This window comes from Anopheles merus, unplaced genomic scaffold, assembly GCF_017562075.2.
Source record: "Anopheles merus strain MAF unplaced genomic scaffold, AmerM5.1 LNR4000285, whole genome shotgun sequence".
Classification (NCBI taxonomy): domain Eukaryota; kingdom Metazoa; phylum Arthropoda; class Insecta; order Diptera; family Culicidae; genus Anopheles; species Anopheles merus.
Genome location: NW_024427865.1, coordinates 8142 through 15000, shown reverse-complemented (window position 1 = coordinate 15000; position 6859 = coordinate 8142). Strand labels below are relative to the sequence as shown.

The 6859-nt window shown below is 42.2% G+C and overlaps 1 non-coding gene and 1 pseudogene across 1 annotated transcript; both read right to left on the bottom strand.

Annotated features, from left to right (window-relative positions):
• LOC121602072 overlaps positions 1 to 4781 on the bottom strand; it is a 9282-nt pseudogene extending 4501 nt beyond the window's left edge.
• A 431-nt stretch (positions 4782 to 5212) lies between these two features.
• Positions 5213 to 5370, bottom strand: LOC121602071. The gene has a single exon (XR_006006279.1). It is a non-coding gene; the product is annotated as a 5.8S ribosomal RNA (ribosomal RNA).
• Positions 5371 to 6859: the final 1489 nt, after the last annotated feature.

Below are 6859 nucleotides of genomic sequence, written 5' to 3'. Positions count from 1 at the left end.
AGCGAGTGACATATACGCCAATATCCAATCGCGCATACAATTTCATCAAACAAACAAAATTCAAGTTAAGTTTAAAACTTTGGCAAAACTAGCTATCGTGTTCAACCGTTGGAATCAAAACAAAATGGAAACTTTCGATATCAAAACAGCCACCGCTTTGGTGCAAATATACGATGGCAATACAGATGGTTTGGAAAATTTTGTGGACTCTTCAAATTTATTAAAGGAATTATGTCCAAAAAATCCACAAATGTTGGTAAAATTTTTAAAAACAAGATTGATAGGAAAGGCGCGTTTAGGACTGCCGCCTAATATTGACGATTTTGACTCGTTAATAAATGATATACGGTCCAGATGTCAAGAAAAACTTAATCCAGATAAAATAATAAGTCAATTGAAATCTATTCGCCAGACGGATACTAAAGCTCTTTGTGATGAGGTTGAATTACTCAGCACAAAATTAAAAAACGTTTATTTGCAGTTGCACATTCCCGAAAAAGTTGCAAATGACATGTCATTAAAGCATGGGATTAATGCTCTGATTGAAAAAGTTCATAATCAGGAAACAAAAATTGTTTTAAAAGCAGGTCAATTCGCATCTGTTTCAGATGCTTCAGAGAAAGTATTAGAAAACGAAAGGAATAGCAACGGTTCACAAATATTAGCCTTCAACAGAAACTACTATGACAATAGAAAATTCGTTCGTAATAAATACCCGCCGAACACATACAATAGATTCCAGCCAAACACAAATAATAGATGGTTTTCCAATAGATCTCCTCTTGGTAATAATCAGGCAACTAGCAACAGATTCCAAAACCAAAGATATTCTAATAACTCTTTCAGAAAACAATTTCCAAATACAAATACTCGTAGAGTCTACAATACACAAGCTGCAGAAGAGGAACATTTTTTAGGGGTACCACAGGCGTTAGAAGAAATCATTCAACCTACAAACGATGGTCAACATTAGCGATAAACTTAAATGCTAATAACTTTATCAAAATTAAAGTAGAAATGGCAATGGGTGAAATAAGCATATTAATTATCGACACGGGAGCAGACGTGTCATTGTTCAAAGTTGATAAAATAAAACCAACACAGCAAGTCTACGCGCAAAATAGGATAAACTTAACAGGCATAACAACCGAATCGGTATCAACATTAGCAACTACTAGCACTAATATAACATTCGGAAATGCTTCTATTAACCACACTTTTCATATCATTCCTGCAGAAATAGATATCACAGCGGATGGTATTTTGGGAAGAGATTTTTTCACTAAACATAGATGTGTTATAGATTATGAGCACTGGCTTTTAAATTTCAATTGTTACGGTGTTACAATCAGCCACCCTATTGAAGATAGTATCAATGATGGTTTCATATTGCCTCTACGCAGTGAGGTTATCCGAAAGATAAATTTGCCCGACCTCGTTGAAGACTCTATTGTCCTTGCGAGCGAAATATTACCAGGAGTATTTTGTGGCAACTCTGTGGTATCAAAACAAAACCAATATGTAAAATTTGTAAACACCACTGAAAGCAATGTGTATATTGAAAAAGATTCCATAACTAAACCTACACTTTGGCAAACAGAAAACCCAACAGAAGTAAACAAACTTTTGAAAATCCTGTCAAAAACAGAATATGGCAAAATCAAAATAACAGTTTTCAATAATAATTACAACAAGGAGTTAGGAAATACAACAATTCATTGTTATGAAGATGGAAGTCAGGCGCTAGAGTCTGCTCTTCTAAAAGTACAACAAATAGCAAAAGAATACAATCGTGACAAAATTGCAATTTCATTAGAAGATCCCCTATTCAGGCAATACTCTTTTTACACCATAAAGGAAATCGCAGATAATGCCATTTCCGGTTTAGAGATCATTGCTTTTATTCCACCAAAATGGATTTCAAAAAAGGAGGAAATAGCAAATATTTTAGAAAACTATCACATGTCACCTTCGGGAGGACATGTCGGACAGTATCGATTATACCTCAAAATTAGAGAAAAATATAAATGGAAGAATATGAAGGAAGAAATTAAAAATTACGTTAGAGGCTGCAAAGTATGCAAAGTGAACAAAATCGTAAGACATACAAAAGAAAAAAGTGCTGTTACGACTACACCTTTAAAGCCTTTCGAAGTAGTCTGTATAGACACAGTGGGTCCCTTGCCGAAAACCAATAAAAATCATAGATACATCGTTACAATGCAATGTGAACTCTCGAAATACATTGTTCTTATTCCAACAGAAAATAAAGAAGCGAACACGATAGCTAGGGCCATGGTTGAGAACTGCATATTAAAATACGGGAGGTTTCTTGAGATGAAATCGGATCAAGGCCTTGAATACAATAACGAGGTATTAAAAAAGGTAGCGGAGTTGCTGGGGATCAAGCAGACTTTTGCCACTGCCTATCACCCAGAAACCATAGGTTCCTTGGAAAGAAACCACAGAACACTCAATGAATACTTAAGAGCATTTACAAATGAGCATGGTGACAATTGGGATGATTGGCTAAAATTTTACGAATTTAATTATAACACAACACCTCATACAGATACGAACTATAGCCCATACGAATTAATATTTGGAAAAAAAGCAATTCTTCCCCAAGATTTATGCCATGGTAATATTGAACCAGTATACAATTATGATGCATATTTTAATGAAATTAAATTCAAATTGCAAAAATCAAACGAAATAGCGCGTAAAAATTTAATTGAGCAAAAAGAAAGAAGACAGATTAGAGCAAATAGTAATGTAAACCCCCTTATCTTAAAAATAGGAGATGCGGTTTATCTAAAAAACGAAAATAGAAAAAAATTAGATCCGATATACTTAGGACCGTACATAGTAGTAAAGTTAGATAATGTTAACTGTACAATAAAGAATACAAATACAAACAAACTAAGTACAGTGCATAAAAATAGATTAATTAAGGGATGAAAAGCATACGCTTTTCATTTCTAAAGGGGGGAGGTGTAGCGCCTGCAAGATAGGCAAAACGCGCGCAGAATAATTATAGCTAGCTAGGTTTAAATTATACACATATACACTTACACACATACACATAGTTAGATTTTTATTATGCATATATATATTTACACACATACATCTACAATTAAGGTTACACGTAGGATAGAATAGAATAGCATAAGATAGGAAATAGGAAATAGTAAAATAGGCGATAATTAGGATTAGCCAATGAGGAATAGGATTAAGGAATTTTGGCGCGAACGAGTGAGTATAAATTAAGGATAAGTTGAGGTTTAGGATGATTAACAAAAGTCCGATCTAAGAGGAAACGCTGCCCGAGTTAACATAGAAGAAATAAACTCCAAGTAACTACACAAATTCAAGCCACATTATTCTTTTGGGTAGTTAGAAGATTTCATATCACCACAGTCGGTTGTAGAAAGGGTGGCGATCAGTAAAGAATGCCACCCAGTACCGTACCCATTTATAGTTTGAGAATAGGTTAAGATCATTTCGAACCTAAGGCCTCTAATCATTCGCTTTACCAGATAAGAATAAGGTTCGAAACGCTACGTGCACCAGCTATCCTGAGGGAAACTTCGGAGGGAACCAGCTACTAGATGGTTCGATTGGTCTTTCGCCCCTATGCCCAACTCTGACAATCGATTTGCACGTCAGAATTGCTTCGGTCCTCCATCAGGGTTTCCCCTGACTTCAACCTGATCAGGCATAGTTCACCATCTTTCGGGTCGCATCCTGCGCACTCCGGGGATGCCCGCTGGGTGTGCAAGCACACGCCGTATCGGGACACCCTGGGATGGAGGGGTCCGACGAAGGCTTGCGCCAGTGCCGAACCCGTAATCCCGCAACTCGAGTTGTCTTCGCCTTTGGGTGTATCGAACCGGGACACACGCGGACGTGGCCACCGACCCATTGGCTTGCGCGCAAGATAGACTTCTTGGTCCGTGTTTCAAGACGGGTCCCGGAGGTGCCTCAATGCATGATGCATCATCGCCGAACGAAGGATTCGCGCGTCTTTCGGAGAAGACAGCGGTACTACCCCTCTCGTTAGAATCCATCACCCTTCCAGCAGCACACCAGAGCTCGGTCGGACCCATTCGCCTTCCAGAAGGACTGCGCGGAGATCCCTGGTCAGTGTAGAGCAGCTACCCTACCCTTACAGAGGGACCGTCCACCACGAGCTAGGGGCAGTGTATGCCGGAGCGTTAGCACGAGGCCAACCGCTGTTGTAATGGATCGCGATGTCCGTTACTGCGGATCGATAAGTGCACGGCAATTGCTAGTTTACCGCTGAATATCGCCGCCCGGATCATTGAGTTCAACGGGTTTGTACCCCTAGGCAGTTTCACGTACTATTTGACTCTCTATTCAGAGTGCTTTTCAACTTTCCCTCACGGTACTTGTTCGCTATCGGACTCATGGTGGTATTTAGCTTTAGAAGGAGTTTACCTCCCACTTAGTGCTGCACTATCAAGCAACACGACTCCATGGAGCCGACCGTCTATCACCTCACCTCATGCCTTTCCACGGGCCTATCACCCTCTATGGGAGAATGGGCCACCTTCAAGTTGAACTTGAAGTGCACAGTGCGTGATAGATAACGGACCGGTCCAGTACACGGAATCGGACAGGCACGTTTCCATGCCGTCCCTACGTGCTGAGCTTTTCCCGTTTCGCTCGCAGCTACTCAGGGAATCCCGGTTGGTTTCTCTTCCTCCCCTTATTAATATGCTTAAATTTAGGGGGTAGTCACACATCACTTGAGGCCTACGTGGTATAACCGAGACGTAAGTATTACGGCTACGCCCGTGCCGTGGGTTGATACTTGTATATGTAGGGCTAACTTAGCGTGGTAGCGCAACGCCGTGTATGGGCCACATGAGTTACAGCGACTTAGCTTTCCGAATCCCTAGACGAGCCGACTTTAGCCTGGAGAGTAGACTGCCGGTGGCCATCGGGAACGACGTAGCATTAGTTCGAACCATGCGGCTTGACACACACCACAAACCCTACGCATCAAACACCACCAACACGAAACGCATCCAACATACGCTCGAGAGTGTCCACTTTCAACGCCCGAGGACCCGCAGACGGGGACCAAGCACGTCATTATGCACAGCGACCGCCCAGTGCGTCGGATGACCCGGGCACCTTCGCGGACGGCCACTGTAGTTAACTAAATGAGACTTTGGTAATTAGTAGGCACTCAAGAATGTGTGCATCGGTCGGGATTAAACGTCCGATGCGCCATATGCGTTCAACTTATCAATGTTCATGTGTCCTGCAGTTCACATTATGACGCGCATTTAGCTGCGGTCTTCATCGATCCATGAGCCGAGTGATCCCCTGCCTAGGGTTTAAAGAGTGCCTTTCGGCGCCGAGTGGCGTAACCGCGTTCAAAGTTTGGTATGCAACACACTCGACCTGCAACAATGGGTTACTCAAATTTGTACAAGTACAAGTGTTGTCTCTTACGAGACGTCTTGATATGCTCTCTACAAAAGCGTGCGCTAGAGTAGGTACAAATTAATGCACGTCCCAGATAGTGACGATCTCTGGGAGGAAGAACCTTAAGGAACTTCCCGCACACATCAAGACTAGGGTTTGGGCGTGTCCATGCCGGCGCCGAGTACAAGTTACCGCGTTCAAAGTTTGGTAAGCAGCGCACTCAACCTCCAACACAACACGTCCCGTCTTGATATGCTCTCTACAAAAGCGTGCGCCAATGTAGGTACAAATTAATGCACGTCCCAGATAGTGACGATCTCTGGGAGGAAGAACCTTAAGGAACTCCCCGCACATATCAAGACTTATAGGTGAGAACGGCCAATTACCTATTTCTCTTAGTAAAACTCACAACTCATTCCTTGGGTTTGGAAGTGTCCATGTCGGTGCCGAGTACAAGTTACCGCGTTCAAAGTTTGGTAAGCAGCGCACTCGACCTCCAACATAACCCTTCACGTCTTGATATGCTCTCTACAAAAGCGTGCGCTAATGCAGGTACAAATTAATGTACGTCCCAGATAGTGACGATCTCTGGGAGGAAGAACCTTAAGGAACTCCCCGCACATATCAAGAATTATAGGTAACGCTGCCAATTACCTGTTTCTCTTAGTAAAACTCACAACTCATTCCTTGGGTTTGGAAGTGTCCATGTCGGTGCCGAGTACAAGTTACCGCGTTCAAAGTTTGGTAAGCAGCGCACTCGACCTCCAACATAACCCTTCACGTCTTGATATGCTCTCTACAAAAGCGTGCGCTAATGCAGGTACAAATTAATGTACGTCCCAGATAGTGACGATCTCTGGGAGGAAGAACCTTAAGGAACTCCCCGCACATATCAAGACTTATAGGTGAGAACGGCCAATCACCTATTTCTCTTAGTAAAACTCACAACTCATTCCTTGGGTTTAGAGTGTCCATGTCGGTGCCGAGTACAAGTTACCGCGTTCAAAGTTTGGTAAGCAGCGCACTCGACCTCCAACATAACCCTTCACGTCTTGATATGCTCTCTACAAAAGCGTGCGCTAATGCAGGTACAAATTAATGTACGTCCCAGATAGTGACGATCTCTGGGAGGAAGAACCTTAAGGAACTCCCCGCACATATCAAGACTTATAGGTGAGAACGGCCAATCACCTATTTCTCTTAGTAAAACTCACAACTCATTCCTTGGGTTTAGAGTGTCCATGTCGGTGCCGAGTACAAGTTACCGCGTTCAAAGTTTGGTAAGCAGCGCACTCGACCTCCAACATAACCCTTCACGTCTTGATATGCTCTCTACAAAAGCGTGCGCTAATGCAGGTACAAATTAATGTACGTCCCAGATAGTGACGATCTCTGGGAG